At 41.3% G+C, this 20236-nt stretch overlaps 1 protein-coding gene across 4 annotated transcripts in view; it reads right to left on the bottom strand.

The window, feature by feature from the left end:
• Window positions 1–20236, bottom strand: part of GALNT18 (polypeptide N-acetylgalactosaminyltransferase 18) — a 236587-nt gene that overhangs the window by 75613 nt on the left and 140738 nt on the right. The window lies entirely within an intron of this gene.

Raw genomic sequence — 20236 nt, 5'->3', positions numbered from 1 at the left:
TGCCACAAAATGGAGTGCCATAGCTACATAAGAGTGTATTATATTACTGTAACAATAAACAAGGCACCTGTCTTGTATTTCCAGGAAAAAAAAAAAAGCCTAAGTATTTTCCATGAATCTTCTCTACTAATATTTCAAGGAAAAAAGAGATGAATGAAACGCATTATTTTTCCTCTTTCCATTTTTCTTTCTCAACTTTGACAACTGGCTTCTGTCTCGACTAAAAAGTTCAACAGCTTTTGCTCTTAGAACAAAGACCAGTAAAAGCTCTGGAGGAGAATCATTCCTAATTAAAACATAATAATTCTTAGATCAACAGTTATTATACCTCTGGTTTAAAGACCACTGTGTGAGAAAATACAATATGTGGAGTATAAATATTGTGTTCACAATTATCAACTGAAAGCACTGTTCACTTCATTCTTTATTAACACTCCTATGCTCTATTTACATTATGGTATCACTCAGAATTCCCTTTGGGACAATAAATTCCCTTCATTCTGAATCTCTCCACAAATCCAAATTGCTGTGATGCAGAATATTTTTCCTATGGCTATAATGCTGTATAATGGGCATTATCAAATCTGCATTAAAGCTCAATGCTGACCAGTCCTTTCTGGAAAAACTTGAGCAAGCCACTTGACTTCTCCTGAGGAACAGGTTCCCCAGGGAAGTGGTCACAGCACTCAGGCACGTGCCTGAGTTCAGGGAGTGTTTGGACAACCCTCTCAGGCACATTCTCATGTGAATTTTGGGGTGTCCTGCATTGAGCCCAAGCAGCTACTCGAACCATCAGCCTTCCACTCCAGGACTTCAAACAGATCTGGAAAACAGGCATGCTAGAATGGTTAATGGCACAGAAAATTAAAAGCAAGCACACTTTATGAGCCACATTAAATATTCATCCTTGGAAAGGAGGTGGGGGTGTCCTCTCTCGAGCTGACAGAGGAACAGAGCTCATCAAGTACAAAGACTCCTTAAATTCATCCCTGTTTGTAAAGACTCTTGGACAGCCACCAGCTGTGATGCAGCTGGTTCCTCAGACCTTTCAGGACTGTGCATGCCATGTGCCTTTGTGTCAATGAACTCTGCATGAGATGAGAGAATACCACAGAAAAGCCCTGACCCTTACAGGTTTTCATAAAAAAACAAGAATTAAAAAGAAACAGTCTGCTGATCGTGTCCATCACAACATTTAAACTGCAGCAGTGTTTCAGGAATTGATTGGATATACTCCCAGAGTTTTCGACATTACAATGCCAATATCTATTCAATTTGCTTGTCTGTGACTGCATCACCTGGAATAAACAATACGAGCCACTTACATAGCACAGAGCACTCGTCTTTTGTATAAGACTTGCTGCTTATTGATCACTACGCTTTTTCTCCTTTCTGAAGTATAAAAAAACCAGCCCACATTAATTTATATCACGCTTGTGCCAAACCACATGTTCTTACTGCTCACCCCCTAACACACGGAGATTGGTGGCAAGCACAGAACTATCAGACCAACCACTAGCTAACAGCAGGTTACGTTGAAAAGAAGACATTTGTGTTACTGTAATTCTATGCACCTAAAAATAGTACAAACCCATTCTCTCTTCCCAAAATGCAACACTGCGGAGGGTGACTATCAAAACAAGAGATCAAAGCTTTGTTCCTGGTGTAAGTGGCTGCTCCCAGCTTTGCAATACCGGCAAGCTTTGCCACAACAATGCAGCATCACCACTGAGCATAAAATGTGTGAAAGGAAAGCAGGCTCTAATCAAGGACTTGAACATCAGCAGCCTTCACAGGGTCATTGTTCTCTCAGTCACTCCATTTCACTAAGTGGGCTATTCTTACTCCTGCCTTATACTTGTCCTAATGTGGACTGACTCTAGAAGCTTGAGTAAACACAAAATCTGTTTCATAGCTTGGTGTAGAATGGAAAGAGATGGAAATGGAACAGAACCCAAACCTTGGCTTGCCATCAGCATGACTTCAGCTGCACATTAGAGCTGTGACATCTACTAGGCAGCCCACGCTTCTGATTTTCTGGTTACACTGCAGCTCTTTGCAGATGAAGTGAATGGCTGAGAGCATCTCGGGGGAACCTCGGAGGCTCACCCGTGGTCAGTCAGCAGAGAGGAACTATCCCCTGGGCTTCAGGATCACCTCAGGTGGTGGAGGAAACTGCTGCTTTTTCCTTGATCTTCAACGCTGGCCCACAAGCAGTGACTTACTCCGTGGCATGTGCACAGGAGACTAAGCAGAATTTTGCAGTCAGGCACTTTCTGGCCTTTCTTATTTAAAACAGATCAGCTTTGCTCTGCAAAGGCAGAGTGCTGAGCAGAGCATTATGTGCACCCTCTGTCGTACATCTTACAAGACCTATTGGGGACATTCTCCCAGAAGAAAAGATAAGGCTGTGAAAAAAATGGATCATTTTCACTCAGCCACGAGACAGAGAAGACATGTTAAAGAAGTTTAGAAAGTCACAATTTTGGAAAACACTCTAAAGATGCCCTAGCAAAAGAGTTGAGTCAGTTTTTCCCCCCATGCATTCCTTGTCTTCCTGAGTTTTACATGAGAAATCTGAGTTCAATTGTATTTGACAGTTTTAGAGCACCCAGCCCAACTGGCCTGAATGATGGGACTCTCCCCCCAGAACTATTCATACACTTTGCTATAGCACTGATAGTCTTCAGCAAAATCATTTTAACCCATGTTCTTTTTTTTGTTGTTGTTGTTGTTCCACTTCAAGATATGTTGCCTGAATAACAAACAGGGTTTTTTTCATTAATTATTGTGCTTCACAGCTTTATGCCACCATAGGGAGAAGATAGGGAATAAGCAAATGTGTCATCTTCAATACACTGTTGATTCGGTGTCTAATTATGGAAACAAACAGGCTTACAAAGATAGATGCATTTGCCTTTCAGCGCAGAATCTCTCGAATAAGGCCTCAATTTGACTAAGCTGAATGAGGCTCTGCAATTGGAATGAAAGAGCAGCCATATATGGAGTGGGAAAAATGGCACTTGGAAATGTTGCACTCTACCACCTGTCTCTATATGGTACAGATGTCTGGAGAGCACAGCACAACTCTCTTCACAAATGTAGAAAACATAATTAGCGTGCCATAATTATGTTTAATATTAACGTAATTAAGTGCAAACTCTTCTAAGAGGTTGTTTGTTTATTTTTAACAAATTGACAAAGATTTTGTTTGTCAAGATCCCCTACTCAGTAAGACAAAGCAGCGCTAAAGGATTCACACGACTTTGCCTTCTAGGGAAACGGCAGAAGCTGGACAGGGTGGAACAAGGAGCATGAGGAGTCAGAAGGCATCAGCCACCCCATTTTCTCCAAAGGAAAACCATCTACAGACCATGCTTTTCATCCAGCTGCATGAAGTGGGCGACCTTTTGTAGGCCTCAGTCTCCCCTAAATTGAGAAGTGAGCAGGCTCAGTGCTCAGTGCTGTCAGGAGCCTCAGCCCCTCACGCCAGTGTCCTGCAGCAGCCGTGGGTCTGCCCCCAGACTTCAAATGTCGAAGTAATTGATAGAAACAGCCTCGCCATAAATAACAAACCACTGCCTCACAGCCAGGGAAAAGGAGCTTAAAGAGCAGCCAATTCAGGTTAACTTTCAGTAACTTTCATACTTCAGCATACTCCCACTCTGAGTGCTTGAATGAGCTTGCATCTCTCAGAACAACCACATTTATGAAGCCCCACGCTGTGCTTGGCTGAGACGTGCATTTTATTCACCTTCTTCTCAGCTGTAAGTTTGCCAACAGAGCTAAGATAACAAATATATAAATAAAATAACACTCATAACACTCTGCATTTTCTAAAGCTTCAGAGGCCCTGCTGGCTTTGGCCCAGCAATGCATGCTGCATGTTACTGCCATCCCTGCAAACCTCGAGCTTTTCCTTTAGGGAAAGATCTACTTCCATGTCAAAGGCCCGGGAATTACCATGCCCCTCTTCACCTTGGCCCTTGTCACAAACATGGCTTCTTTCACTGTGAAGGGAAATAATTACTTTTCAATACAGAACCAGGTTTAAATTAACAATTGGCCTCCTTGTGCCAAAAACGGTGGATTGAGACGTTACATGAAAGAGGTAAAATCCTGCCAATTCATTATTTTATTTCTCTGTGTTCACTGAACTGCCTAGAAGGCACACTCTGGTCCCCAGGTAAAGAAAAGTGTTGGATATTTCCCTGGATCATAAAGGACGCTTTTAAAGGCAAATCATTACAGCACCTGCAAGAACACAGCAGGAGCTTATGCGTGCGTTTGGAGCCAAGAGACCACTGGTCAGCTTGCTTCTGGCAAGGATCCCAGAGCCTCCCTGAATTCCCTGTGCAGCAGGTCAGAACGGGACCCACTGCCCTGCAGGAAGGCAAAACAGCCACCTGGCACAGCTCAAGAAGTCATTTCAGCACAAGGGAACACTGGGAACATCTGTCTCATCAGGTACATCTTACTTCTGCATGAAAGACCAGTAAACCGGCAAAAAGACAGAATTCGCACTAGCCAATTAATTTTAAACCAAGATTTTCCCCTCTTCTTTACCCAATTATTTTTGGCTCCAAGTCTTAGGAACACGAAGAGCTGCTTTTCCAGCTTTAATGTGTATTAACATAGCTAACTCACTTTCGGGCAAATAAAGAAAGCCTATTATAACAGGTTTGCTGCAAAATCCCTCCTCTCTTCCCGCTAAGTCCCTCTGTAGGCAACCAACCTGAATTCATGCAATAACCTGAACTCATGGCAGCAGCTAGGCAAATAAAGAACCCGTTTTGCTGCACTTTATCTAATAGGATATGTGGATTATGTCACTTATTTCGTATGCAGCTCAGTGCTTCATCATTTTTATTTTTCTTACCTTTGGTCCCTTATCTTTCATGCTCAAATGATCAACTCTCATCTCTCTAGCAGAAGCAGATAATTCCAAATGGAAAATATTTATAACCAGACAGAGGCATGTCATTTGTAATGCACATGTGTACAGAGAATGTCTGCTGCAGAGGGTAACAATGCTCAAGGAGATAAGGAGGGCCTGCTGTGCACTCGTATTTAATAACCCTGTGTTATCTGGTAATAGATAAACCACCCAGGGGAAATTACCAACATGATGCAAGGCATTGATGTGGACAGACATCGGAAACAAAAAAGCAGTGGTATCCTTCTCCTTCACTCCCATACCTAACTTGCACTCTTGACAGAGATGCATAGTCTAATCTCAGAAGTTCAGGCTATCCACATGTAAAGACAGAGAGTGTAATGAACTTTCACAACCTTTGCATTCAGCAAGCCAAAGTCCCAGCTGCTGTCAGACCTCCTCAGGTCTAGTAAGATAAATTGCCTACAACAATCTATTCCAGCTCACATCTTGGATTACAAGCCAAGGGGCTCTTTAGCACATGAACAGCACCCTTCACCCACAGTAAGGGCAGGGAAAAGAAATGCATTTCCCCTCTTACTCCCTTCACACACACACACACACACACACATTCTTTTGATTGCCCAGGAGAATCTATACAGAGGAATGGGGAGTTTTCAAGGGGTTTAATAGGGGCTGCTTTGATCCATTCTCAGCTCCTTCACAAACATGTTCTCTCTGCAGGGAAGGAGCTCAGGTGGGCATTTCACTAAATCCTTGTGCAAGGTCCTGGGAATCCTACAGCAAAAGGACAGCTACAGCAAATAAATCCATTTCAGAACAGCAACTAAACAGCTTCCAACAAAAAAAAAAACCAGAAGACATCTGTGCCAGCAACTCTTCCTTAACCATCCAGCAGACACGTTCACTGCTTAGGTTCATTTTGGTTTTTTTTCCAAATGATATATATTTCCAACCCCTGCCATGAAAATGGGATACCACACTTCAGATAATTAAGTCCTACACAGAAATATTTCTGTGTCTTAAAAAATCCCAAAAGTATGGAAAAAAACTATGAAAATCATCTTTTGGAAACCCTGCCAGGTCAACACTGCGTTATGGAGGAGGGGGATAGAGAAGAAATAAATATTACAGCTGTTATTTTTTGTTACTACTAATCTTCCGGGGTAATGTCTTTATTACAAGGGCTGTAAGGCTCCTTTATTCCCCTTCTATTATTTATTATTGTTTGAAGACAGCACTCGATTCATGTAAGATGCATCCCATCTTAAGGATCACCGAGCCCACATTCTAGCAGCAGTCTCCCAGCACTTTGTGAGACATAAACTGAGATGCCAGGTGAGTCTCCAGGGTGACACCAGAAGTTACGGAAGGGGAGGAATTTGGATCTCCCAAATCCAAGGGCTGTACATTATCACTGCACCATTTCCCTAAGGCTGTGATTCTGCATTTTGAGCCGTGGCCTATATGAAGCCCCGAGAACTCTTGATTCAGAGCAGATTCAAGGGCTCTTCCACATGCCTGTGCCAGGATTAAGAGGCAGCTGATACGTGGGATCGTGCTAATGTCAAGAGAAAGGCATTGCACCAGAGGAACTGAACACTGCCCTTCCATCCCACCAACAACAGGAGACTCACATGCTTATCTCTGGGTACAGAGCAGAGCTTACTAAAGGGAAATGTTAGCATTCAGAGAGGAAAAGAAAACAAATTTCCTCTCAGGTGAACATCCCAGCTCTTTAAGAGGAAAGGCAGGACAAATAAAAAGGCACAAAATGCCTTTTCTTAGGCTGCCAGTCAGGTGTGCACGCGTGGAAGATGCAAACACAGCTGAACACAGAACAGGGACTTGCCAAGTGCTGCCATCAGCCACACAGACACCGGAGGGACAGAGGCTGCCATGCATCTCTTCAGGGCCATACCTAGAATCCTAGAAAGGTGCTTAAATTTCAAAGTATCTTCAAATACAGAGCTGATTATATAAACTTAATGGCTCCACTCGATGTACAGATCGCTGGCTGCTTGAACTAATCTCAGCAGGAACACTGTCGCACTCCAGCTTTCAGTGCATTCCTGTTCCTGTTCAGGGGCTGGTACTGGACAGATCATGGCTACGATAACGTGGTAACAACGAGGGCAGGAATAAACACTACTGCTGAAATCAGACACTCATGTCACATCTGATGCAAGAATCACTTCTGATGTTTATTTGGATACAATGGTTTTAGAAAAGGGGCTGTGGAGTGAGAGGCATAGCAAGCACCAAGAGTGTGCATTAGAGCTGACACACTGATATAATACACTGCTGGAATAACCTCGGCCAAAATTCTGAGTTCATCATTTCATTCCTTGGTGTTCCTGGATTCATCTGTAAAATGACCTTTAAATGTTAAAAGAAGTGCTTGAGAAATGCATTCTAGTCCCAGCTGTTTCCAGTAATCCAAATGGCACTCTTTTTTTTTTTCCAACATACAGCATTTAATTCTAATCTATTTCTTGGATGTGTGTGGAAAATCACTATTCAGAAAAGGAACTAAATGCCTGAACAGAGCCAGATCAGATTGTATAAATCAAGAAAAATACAATCTAAAGAGCACATTAGAAACCTCTGTACTTTCATTACCATAAGATGCAGCAAGCTGCTCACTCTACAGTAAACTTGATAAATAATCATGACTCCAAGAGACACAGTAGTGGCACTTCATGTTGTGATAACATATTCATAAGGACAAAAACCCCCTGCCAATTAAAACACACTAGTCCAAGTGCAACTACTTTATTTCTGGAGCGGATTCTGAGGAAATTAGGCACACAGGTTGCATTAGAAATGGAATATGCCAATACTCAGTTAGAACTGGACGAAACAAAGTTGCTAATATTCCTCTCTGGACCAAACGTCTTCCACTCTCCTCTGAGAACAGGACTATAAAAGGAAGAGGAAACAGAAAGCAATCTCCTGTTTGTTGGACCTGTACAATCCAATCCTTTACTCAAAACAGGTCTAAGTAAACAATATGAAGTAATATTCACTGCTAAATACTTACTTAAAAGAATGACACAGAGCATTAAAAGGTTTTGATTTGAATAAACAGAACTTAGCCTTGCATGCCACGTTAATTTTTATTAAAATCCTACTTGGCATCAGAAATTACAATCTAGCTTTATATTTGTTGCATAGAATCCCTCCCCTGGGAGCAAACCAGCATGCACAAAACCTGGTGATACTATGAAAGCATCCTGGAGGGTCAGGACAGCAGTAACACTATTATTTCACAGTGCCTTTTTCTCTCTCTTTCATCTTGCCCGAATGTAGAGTTACATTTGCTAACGTTTTATTTTGACTGAATGGCTCTTACTCCACCAGACAATTCCTGCACATCAGATGCAAACTGTTCTGTCCATATTCCAAGCCAGAAAGATTGATTTCTTGGCTACCTGTGACCACGTTGGGTGTGACCTGCTATTACCCTCTCCTTTCAAAGGCTGCTGGCAGAAGAGTGAGACTCACACAGCAACAGCAATGCAGCACCCAACCCACCAGGGAGAAATACAGGAGGGCTCTTTTCAGCAGGCAGGATTAGCTCACAAAAAGGACCTGGTTTTATATAAGCAGAGCTGCAGTCACACAAGATGTTTCTCGGAATAAAAATGAAAGCAAATTATCCCAACGTGAGCAAGGGTGGTTGTTATTCCAATAGCAAATGTATCTCTGGCAATACAGAGAGAGTAGATCTGGTTAATACCCCTTGCAGGTAAAAATTTCACAGGGGAAATACTGGAGTCACTGAAGTCAATGAGAACTTCTCAGGAAACACCGTTATATGTCCAGGGCCCAAATGAAACATCACACATGATGTCACTGGAAATGCAAGTTAAAATCACACCTCTTAAGAGTCAGCTCTCACATATCCTCTTACTTTATCATACAGTCTTGAAAAATTCTGCCAAACACAATTTATTACCTGCAAAGCCATCGAATCCTGCTCATCTGGCATAAAGGGAAGGAGCAGGACTTAGCCCATCACCTTCCAAGGAAGCAAAGAGCTGCCTTCAGAGTGCACTTCCACTACAACGCTTCCAGCAATGTCACCTCAGCAACACTGCCAAGTTCATTTGGGACAACCTGGGAGGCAGCTACTGCGCTGTGCAAGTCATGGCTTTTTATTCACATCATTTTGAAGAACTTGGAAGTTACAACTGCTCATTTTTGAGACTTCCTAAAGTATGGATAAAATCGAAGTAGTTTTTATGCCTGTAAATCCCCCATTCAAATCAGAAATTATTTGGTTTGAATAACGTAAGAGCCACAGGTTTTGTTTCCATCTAAAGAGGGAAACTGTTTCTTCGGAAGAATCAACTATGAACGTTTTCAAATTAAAGCAACAAATTCTGGCTCGCTTCTTTCCCAGCATATTTGCTTACTCCTTAGGAGTAACACAGTGCTGGGATGGCACCATTTGGTAGCTGTGGAAAATCTCTAAATCCAGCACATAGGATCTCCAAGAAAACTGCTTATTACACTACTGTATCATCCACTCCTTCCTAAAAATCCTGAACTCCAAGTCTTAAAAGAACACAATACCACAGAATTTGTATTTTTAAATGTATCACCACGCAGCAAGTTATTCCATGCCTTTCATCAGTTATTACAGAAAATTTCTCTGTAGGCACCTAATCGCAATCAACCCATTATTTCTAAAGGCACATTTGGGAGTTAATTGTTATATTACAACTGCTGTTTACGGCCTGCCTTTTCGCATCAGACACATGTGAGGGACAGTAGCAGAAATCCTTATGTTTTCAGAAGGAAAAAAAAAAAAAAAGGCATTAAAAACAACCCTGGTAGTAACTTGAACTAAAATTCAACATACCTTTTCAACTCACAACACTGGAACAGCACTGATGTTAGCATCCTGTTGCAGTCCGGTAAAAAAAATTTGGTTCAACCCTGCTTAATTGGGAATGTGTTGTTTTAAAACTAAATATGTTAATCTGGCTGTTAGTATGCCTCCCAGCACGGTGGAAACCTTGCCTGCATAAAACATGCATACACAAGAGCACACACCAGCCTTGCCTTTCCTGCTCCCTAGGAGCAACTGGCACTAGAGCAAATATTTTTTTTAATGTTTTAACAAAATCATTTTTAAAGCTTCTTCTTTTTTTTTTTTTTTTTTTTTTTTTTAATTAAGGCAAACCAGAGTTCAGGACAATATTCTCGAGTTACAGTGCCTCCTGGTAATATTTAGATATATTAGACCAGGTTTCTTCAACATTTGTGTTCTGGTAGAATTCACACTATTTTCAGTTTGTTTCCTTTCTCTCTCTCACTGTGTTTTTTTTTTTTTTTTTTTTTTCTTTTTCATTTAATTTTAGCCCTTTACTTCGAAATTTACCCTCTGAAGCAAGGCTTGAACACCTGTGGTGAAAGCAGAGGGACTCTTGGGACCCATCAGTCACTGCCCATTACCGACAACTCAGGATGTGTGAAACTGATTGTTCACGTGGAAAACTACACACATGGGCACTCGTGTCCAGGCCCTCCCCCAGCACACTTTTCAAATAGCTTCATTTTCTCCATAAATGCAGCAAATTTAAATGACTTCTGTAAGAGCTCCCAGCTTAATTTTTACCGACTTTATTATTTTTACACACGTTAAAATTCTGAATCCTGACATTTACATAAAATATTACTTGGGAATTTAAACTTTTTTTTTTTTTTCCAGGACAGCTTCCTGTTAAGGACTGTTAGCATTAAGTACTGCCTGTATCTCGTTTAGCTAGCCCTGCTATAGTCTGTAGCTTTGCAGAAAACCTACCAGACTCCATTTATTATAGATATCCAAAGGCTTGAAACTACCTCCTATCCAATTCTTCCAGTCTCCTATTTGACCTTTCACTGTGAATAATGATTTTGCACCGATACTGGCTAATTCCCTTGGACTGGATTCTTATTTGCAATGATTTGCAATTTGATTTGCAGTATATCCACATTTTTCAGAATAGTTACTGCCTGACTTCTCAGATTTAAACCCTTTAGCATCTTCAAAAGAATGCTTCCTGAACGGCTGAATTTGTAGTGAAATTCCACGATTAAATTCTCTCCATCTATGAGCATTAAAGTTCTACCTTGTCTGCACACTGCGATATGTTGCATTGAAGACAACTTTGGACTGGGTAATGATCTCATTTTCCTACACAGCATTCATCAGAGGGTTTATACAGCTATATTCTTATGTCACAGGAGCAGGTTGCTTCCATGGGTACTAAACTCAGAGTTGTAATTAATATCCAAACCTGAAAAATCCTGTGCAGCATTTATTCCACAGAGCAATAGAAGCTTCTTGAGGCGTGGGGCTCTTCTCACATCACCCCCACTTTCTAAACCTGCCCTATGCTAAGTTTAAAAAGTGCAAATCGTACCCCACACAGCAAACGCAGTGATCCTACACACACTGAGAGTGTAAAGTGGCCTAAAGAAAGGGTAATTAATTTCTTCCTTGCATCTTCCATATATATAATGCAGTATGCTTAAAGCAAGGTTTCTGCTCATGGAAACAAAACAAATTAATGTTATTTTATTATGTTAAGCACTGACTTTCTGGTTTCATAGCAGTACCACATGGATAATCCAGCATTTTCCACAGAGGAGTTTGACATAAACAAAAAAATCATATGCAGCCACTTGCATCCTGCACAGTGTTTCTACCTGAGAGGTTTATAGATTCCTCAGACGAGCTGCTTGCAAAGCTGCTGTCAAAGGAACTGGCAGGGTTTGCTACCTGAGCTACAATAGCAGCCAGTGTGAAGAACCTGAACCACATGCTGCAATTCCAATTAGGGAATTCAAATCAGGAAAGTAAGTAACTCCAGTAAATGCCATAAACATAAAGAAGACAAAATGCCTGAAGTGACAAACAAAAAGTGCTCACAGTTCAAATACTACAAATTGGAGACTAGTCAATATTCCCGTCTTTCACCATAGACAAGTCATGGCGGTTAAAACACGGAGAACCAGTAGGTTTCCTGACATGGCAGGTGAGCTTTTTCTTTTTTCTACTTTTTTCTATTACCTTACAGAAGAACAAAAAGCTCAAACCTACAGCAAAAGCAAATAACTTTCTGAAAAGCAAAAAGACTACCAGCTCCTAACAAGAAGTTATTCTCAGTCTTTTCGCTAAGCTGCACATGAAAGCTTATGTCAAGATTCCTTTTTTTATTTGCTGCGTGAGTGAATCTTCTTGGTAGCTGCAAAGCAAACACTGTATGTGTTAATTGGAAGCATTTGTGAAAACTAATTAGAATTGCTGTGCTGCAATCGTGCTTCAGAAAAGGTTTTTTGTATCAAATCCTAATAAAGATTTGTTCGTTTTGTACATGCCTTGTTTAATCCCTTCAGGTGGATAAACAAAGAACGTATCAGTCGTATCTTAGCAAACAGAGGCAGTCAATCTAAAGACATTAATTAGGGAGTATGGTGCGTGTTATCTCTGGATAAAACTCAAAGGGATGCGTGTCCTTTCAATAGTAAACCACGCCACCAGTGCTTCCATGTGACCGTTCCCTAATGAATTCGTCTCCCCCATCCTTTTTCTCTCATCAAGACTGTCCTTCCCTAATGATGCAAAATGGACCTGATATCTGATATGCACTAGCACTCACAAATCCCTCTGAAACCAGCTGGGATCAAACGTGTGTGAAATACACAAGTAGTTGCATGAGCTGCGTCTCCATTTCCACATGTAACACCTGCCCTTATCAAACAACGCCTTACTTTTCTCCACCCATCTGCCATTTAGATTTTGGAACCCACTGATCCCATTGGATTGACTTGCACTGTAAGGAACAAAACCAGCAGGAGAAACAGGGCACACACTTCTTGGAGGGTTTTCACTGGAACCCTGTCACTCTCGTCACTACAATCCAGTCACTTCATCCTCTCCACAAACACTTTGTGTTTCACTACTGCATGACCCACCACCATTAAAACCCCTCTGTCTAAAAGCCTGAAATATCCAGGATCTCAGTGCTACCAGGCATACACGACTGGGATTTGCCACTCAGCGAGTAAAGACTCATCCTGTGAGGACAGGGCACCACGGCCTCCCAGGACAGAGCCACAGCAGCTGCCAGCACCTGGGGCACTGTGCAGATGTGTCACCTCCGGCTCTGGGAGAGCAGCTTGGCTGAGCTCCTTGGGGCATGGTACCAAACCCCCTGAGTTGGTTCACGCGCAGTTTTACCTCAGGTCTGCTCTCTTGCAAGCGCAGTTCGATGCCAATCCTAACCGTTCTCTTTGAATCTGCCTTTTAATGACCACAGTCTTTGAGTCATATGAGAGGCTGCTCTGAAGCTCAATCCTTTTAATTGTTGAAGAGAAGGCACTTTTACTACTCCTTAGCATCTGGCCATCAGAAATAATTCTGTGAATTAAGGTGACAAGAGCAGCTTTGGTGAGAACTAGTCAGCATCTGAATTTAACAAATACAGTAAGTGAGGCTCAGCTGGGCTCATGAATCAAAAGTGATTATGTTCACATGCCAAAACGCAGTCAACATTTTAGGTAAGTTTTAAACTCATATTTCTGGCTTAAATTTCCAGCCACCTTAAACCTGTTTAACTAGTAACAAAGATATTGCTGAGGTTGGAGATTTTGAAACCTAACTGGACATGGTCTAGGGCAACTTGATCTGGCTGACCCAGCTTTGAGCAGGTGGGTGGGACTAGAAGGTCTCCAGGGGTCACTTCTCACCTCAGCCACGCTGTGACTCTGTGACAGAGTTCACATCTGCCTTGGAGAGGATGCCTTCATTTCTTTTTCTGAGAAAACAAAGAGGCAGACACAGAACAAATTACAGCACTGAGTACATTGTGTTTGAGAGCAATACAGGAACTGGGATGTGAGTGATTCGGCCCTTCTGTGAGCTTGCAACACCCAGCCATAATTTTACAGAACCTGATTTTAATAACAATATTTTTTTTTAATTTCAGAGATAAAATAAAACCCTGCCAAGAAACTAAGGGCATTTCTAACACTGTAAGATCAAGGTTTTTGAAACAGATGTCTGAAGCTTGATTCCTTAGCCCTTGCTTAGGTCATTGAGTAGAAGTTTCCTGATTTTCACAGACCTAAAAGGAGAGACTAAGCACTACAGCATCCAGCTGAACAAACGGGTTGACCTGTAGTGAAATAATGGGACTGAGTCTTTCATTATGAAGCCTATCAGTGACTAAGTTATAAAACACTTCCACTTTAAATCTATGTACCACCAGTTAATAAATACCAATCAAACCGTAGCTGTTCTGTGTCACAAGTCTTCCAACAGCAACAGTTTGCTAAAGAAATTGAGCCTTGCAATGACTTGTTTGCAGATGGTAAATGAGAAAGCATTAATGCAAAGGAATCTGGTGATCTTACGCACCACAGGCTGTTATGCAAAGAACAAGCTGTGAGCCTTTTTATGTGTATTCTCCATACATAATTCAAACAGATTGCAGAGCCTGATGGGGTTTTTTCATACACAGGGATCTCTGTTTAAGAGTCTATCTCAAAAACATTTTTTCATGGACACAGTGAATGGTGACCAACTACTTTGAATACTACAGCATCAGAGATACTAAAGATAACTCTAGCTCTGCCTGCTGGCAGAAGAACATCCACAGGACTGCTAAGGGCTTTCAGAGAATCTCATTTTTTGATATTTGTCCAGGCCTCACAAAATGTTGAGGTCAGAAATTACTTACAGCAGAATGAAAATAAACCTTCCAAACACAGAGAGAACTTTCTACTCCTGGTTGCAACTCTGCCACCTTCCCTTCGCAGGAGCAACAGTTTCTGAAATATTTGTTATGGCGGGTCAGAAACAGTAAGAGATTTCTTTGAATATGAATTCCCTGCCTGAGAATCCACATGCTGACTAATCAATGAATGTTTATGAACTTCACCATAGTGCTCTTCTGTTAAAAGACCAAAAATAGTTTTACAAACATGCCATCAGACTGCAGGACTAAATGGATTTTGAGAGATCATCTGGTCCTTCTACTTGCCCCAACACAGAGAGACACTTGTTCCAATTAATCCTGACAGAAGTTCCTCTCATCTCCTCTTAAGTTTACTCAGCAAATATTGTCCCACGCTCTTTACAGACAGATCAAATGAAGCACACTGTTAAGACAAATGTACTAACAGTATACCTAACTCTGTTGTCTGGCACAGTTAAAAAGCACAAACCCAAAACCTTCAGTGATTCAGTCTGGATATTTGCATTTGAAACCATAAAAATAACTTTCTTCGGGCTAACCACCTACAAAAGCCATGAGCCATAAAACCAAAAAACTGGCATAAAAGACCTAAAACTCCTCCTGCGGCTCTCCACTGACAAGAAAACCTTTTCCTCATAAATCTGAAGACCAAGAGCGACTCTTGAGTAACAAGCCCCTTTGAAGATTCATAAATATTAACATGTTTCTGATGGCAAATTCATTGTAGCAACTCTGCTTTTCCAGCTGAGTATTTCAGGATGCCCCTGGGACGGGGGAAATGGAATGACAGATAGCACTATCTCCCATCGCCAAGCTGCAGGAGAATCCTCCCACGAGCAAGGCTGGATAGTCACACCAGCAGCCTGTGGGGGGATGATAGCTTTTACAATTTGGCAAGACACAGAGCTGGCTCTAAACCCTACACAGTCATCAGTAACATTTAAAAACCAGCTTTTATACAGAACACGGAAAAACCATCCAAATCTGCTCACTGCCAAATCACTCGAACACAATCAAAAAAAAAAAAAAAAAGAGCAAAGAACTAGTTTGAGAAAAAGCACTTCAAGTATGAAACTGCAGGAGGAATACAGGGAAGGTGTTAGGATATAAAGCTGTCAATTTCAATAAAAGAAGGAAAAATAAGTAATTTAAGTCTTAACAGCTAAACCAGGAAAACATCAAATATAACAAATCCCAGCAAGGACATAACCGATTCAGGGAAAAGTATTTTACAGCACTTGGAAAAAAAAAAAAAAAATCAAAATATACTCAAGTCAGCTGATTAAGAAATGAAACTCATCCACCATCTCAGACAAAAAGTTTAAAGCCGTCTTGTGATTTGCACTGAACTCTCTTCAGAAATAAATTAATTTGGTTATTTAACGTATTCTCGATGTCAAAAGGAATAATAAGATGACGGGAATTTGTACATTGTCTAATAAATATTCCAGAGAGTTGTCACAGTACATACAGTTCCCTCAATTTAATTGTTTTTTCCCCGTGCATATATCAAATCTGTGATGAATTATCACTCTGTTTATGGAAGCCAAGAGACTGAAGTCATTGTTCGTGAGTTCTGGTACCACGGGATACAAACAATTTCACTGAATGTAATGGCATCAAGGAGGATGGGGTACCCATGATGCATCTAATTGCTGAATAGCACCTAAACCCAGGAATACCTCCCTGTGTTCACGTGGGAGCTTACAAACTAACACAAATCACACAAGTAATCAGGCTTACAATATACACAACTGGCTGCATGGTTGGGTGTTCAGTCCATAATGCACAAAACAGGACAGTTTACGAGGGTTAGATGCTTTTCAAAGGGGGACTAAATTTTACGTGAGATTTTCTTGAGCGGACTTATTCCCATTTTAGCATCTGTGCCAGTAACAGCACATTAGCCAAAGAGTCCACTGAAAGAAATGCCAAGGAAACACACTGAGGAGCCTGGAATCTGACACCAGGGACGGACCTGAGCATGCGGTGTAATTCCTCAAGTCTTCCCCAGTGGAGCCATGACTTGGGCACATATTGGAGAGGCATTTATTTCCTACAGAGAGAGGCAGAAACATCCTGCAGGGCCACACCACCAACCTGCTGTCACTCCTGCCTGTCCTGGGAAGGCTCACCCATTCCAAGCAGATGCAGCCCTAGCACTCCTGGTCCTGTTCTGCAGGCACTTCTGAGCACTTCACTCACGGGAACAAAGTTTTGTCTCCTGGGGGAGATGAAACTGTTGGAATTAGAATTGTGTTAAAGTTATGTCTTGCAGAATATTGACAGAGAAATCTAATTTTTTCCAGAAGGATGCCAGAGGGGGCATTGGTGGTTCCTCACCCTACCATGCAGGTTCTCTCAGAATTACTGGACAGTGCCTACAGTGACAGGCCAAAGATCTGTTCACTGCTCCCTTCAAAACTGGCTGTTTATTCTCTGTAATTTGTGTATTTTTCAGCTGTCACTAGTCAAGCCCCTTTTGGGATGCTGCTGAGCCCCTGGGCTGAAGCTTAGTCAACACGGGTTCTGCTGCAAATAGGATAATGCAGGCAGTTTACTCCTCAATTTCAAGAGTATCTTTAATCAAATTATCCAAAAGTCACAGAGAATGACCTTCCATTTCTAAATGGACCCATTAAAAAGCAGAAACATATTTATTTTTTATTTCCTGGTGCTTTTATAGGTCTTTCACAGTCAGGAAACCACTGAACGAGTAACTGATTACACAGGTAACTGCAAGTGGCATCACATTTTAAAAATACAGTACAAAGGCAGAGAAAACACTTTTCCCCTGCCACAGCCAGTTATATAAATCACAGGAATTCCTCCTGTAATGGGTATGTATGGCACAGACAGAAATGCAGTTTCACACTGATAGGAACATTTAAAAATGACCAGAATCAGAAATCCCCTTAGTCCAACTGGAGATGGACAGGTAGGGGAAGTCAAGCCCGCAGCAAGCCTGGATCTGATAACCAGAGGAACCTGCTGCGATTAAAAGTTTCTGAGTGTGGAAACTTAATTGAAATAAAATCCATCTCCAGCACACAGATTTCCTAACTCAGGTTGCATCTGGTCTAAGCTAAGTGATTATCTTTCTTTATTAAATCCATCACCGCACTGCTGCTCTCTTAGGATGGGGAAAGACAGCCAGAGTAGCAGTGGAGCAGTGGAGTCCATCCAGAGAGTTCAGCATCTTCCGGAAAATACTCCACGTGAACTCTAAACCACACAACACTGTGCAACACCAGAAAAATTCATGCAATTTTTGAAATATGTTTTGTCATACATCAGAGCCCAGTCTTGATGCGTAAGATCCTGAGCGAGGTAAATCACCCACTGCTGTTTTTCATGTTACTTTTATAACTTTGATAATCCAAACCCAGGAAGTCAAGCAAACTATTCAACATGCATCTTCTTTTATGGTTTTACAAAAAAAAAATAAAATAAAAAAAAGCCTCTACTTTCTTTCTTGCTGACCTGAAGTTGACTGAGTTATTATGCATGGTTGATTAAACTCAGTTTGATATACTCTGAAGCAACAGGCATATTTTTCTAGGGTACTTTCCAGTATAAGGAAAGCTGATTAGACACCCCCACCCTCCCTTTTTTCTTTCTTTTTTCCATTTTACTGCTTCTAAGTAATTTCTCTCAGTGTTTTAAGTTCAGGGCCATAAAATGACGGTTAGTTTAACAGACCGTTTCATTAATTCACCTCCTCTAAGGTTTTCCTTCTTAGATATTTTAAAAGACCCCTGACTTCCTAATTTGTGTGTGTGATTGAAAGACCAGTAAAAAAAGCACAAATATTGGTCATGGCTAACCTGTGCTGAGTATGAATTACAGATCTCTGAGAGTGACTCAGGCTGAGTTTTGCAATCCTCTTCCTGGAAGACTCCGCTGGCTCTCAGATGGGTGCTCCAAGGAGCTCAAACTTCTGGTGGGAGCTGGCAGGATCAGAGAGGATCCACTTACAACCATTTGGGAAGACAACACTCTCTCTCAGTGGTGAACCACTTCTAATTTGAGGGGATGGGCTATGTGAGCTGATCTAATACCACTGAAGGACTGGGTTGCCTTCATTTGGTGGTGACCCTCTCCCGACTAATCATACAACTTTATGGATAATATTTTTCCATGTCACAGGAAAGAACACTGTAGAACACAGCCTACTAATGAAAAATTAAATCCTAGGAGTCAGCGCCTTTCAAGATTGGTCCACAAATTAGGAACAAAACCTACAAGCTTTAGACATTTGGTAAAGATGGAGTACTGACATAAGGATAAAACAAGCTATAGAAAAAAATAAAAGTAAAACTTACCCTAAAACTTTTCAACTAGCTGAGTAACCCCCTTTCTTCCCTTTTGTTTTTAAAAATAATTTTCAACTGAGAGCTTTTATGTATCTCATCTTCTTAAGATTTAGTATATCATGCTTAGTTTAATCTCAGCATCATTTTGAGAAAGGCAGCACACCAGCACCAAGAGCTGTCTGTGATGGAAGCTTGAACACTAAAATTATTGTACCATTCTCACCTCAGGTACTATGACTGCACATCTGCAAAACCAACAGAAAATCCCATTCTACAGCATGCAGCAAAACAGTAATTTTGACTGCTTTAAACTGGATTTACTGATCCGTCTCCTGCAGAAGTGCTCCTGCCCACATGATGTCTGAGGCTTTGCGGAGTATTCCAGGCTGCTGAATTTCCATCTGAGAGAGGAACACCGAGCAGTTCCCATGCTCAGTGTGTTCTCAAGGATATGAACTACCAACATTCCCTGCCACCAAACTCTTCCCAAAGCTCCTACTGGGGCATACAGTTATAGAGGCACTTACTCAGATTTTAGGAGAAGAGTACATCAGTGAAAATTTAGTTGGAGTTACATAAAATACTGCTCAGGGTCAACTGAGGATCAGGCAACCTGTAAAGTACTTCTGTATCACTGTGTAACAACTGGTATTTTCAGGCTTGTAGGGTAAAATTAAAGTACAAATTCTCTTATTTCATCTGAAATTTCTCTTCCTATGATCTATGGGACCATTCTTTGTCCACATGCGATGATGTTCCTTTTAACAAGCCGCTGAGGTTTCCTGTAACTTCATTATTTTGTGATGTTCTTCGCCTCTGGGAGACATAATTGCTGAAGCAAGGAGACAGACTAAATGAAAATTTCCAAAGTCAGACACTGCTTACCTCAGATGGCTTTAGCAGTGTGCAGATCTAGACTAAAAAAAAAAAAAAAAAAAAAGGCAAAATGACCCTGACTGTTTCCCTTGTCCTTAGTCAATCTTTGGCCTCCCCAGGAGAAGGGAATTCTGCACAAAGTCTTTGTTTCTCAGTCAAAAAAAGTCTCCCTTTCTTTTAACCAAACTGCCTTTTTTTTTTTTTTCCTTGGCTATGCTATAGCTGAATTTTTCTGGTGAAAAAGCTTTCCTGAAGTCTCTTTTCTCACATTGGACTAAGGCTCCAAGCTCAGACGCCGTAACATTTATTCCTAGAAGAACAGGAACCTTCAGAGCCCCGCAGGTCTCCCTCTTGCACACAAGGCGTTCCAGAGGTTGTCATGGCACAGC

The sequence above is a fragment of the Chamaea fasciata genome, unplaced genomic scaffold, assembly GCF_029207755.1.
Source record: "Chamaea fasciata isolate MVZ Bird 193981 ecotype frontalis unplaced genomic scaffold, bChaFas1.0.hap1 SCAF_7, whole genome shotgun sequence".
Classification (NCBI taxonomy): domain Eukaryota; kingdom Metazoa; phylum Chordata; class Aves; order Passeriformes; family Sylviidae; genus Chamaea; species Chamaea fasciata.
This window is presented reverse-complemented; position numbering and strand designations above follow the sequence as displayed.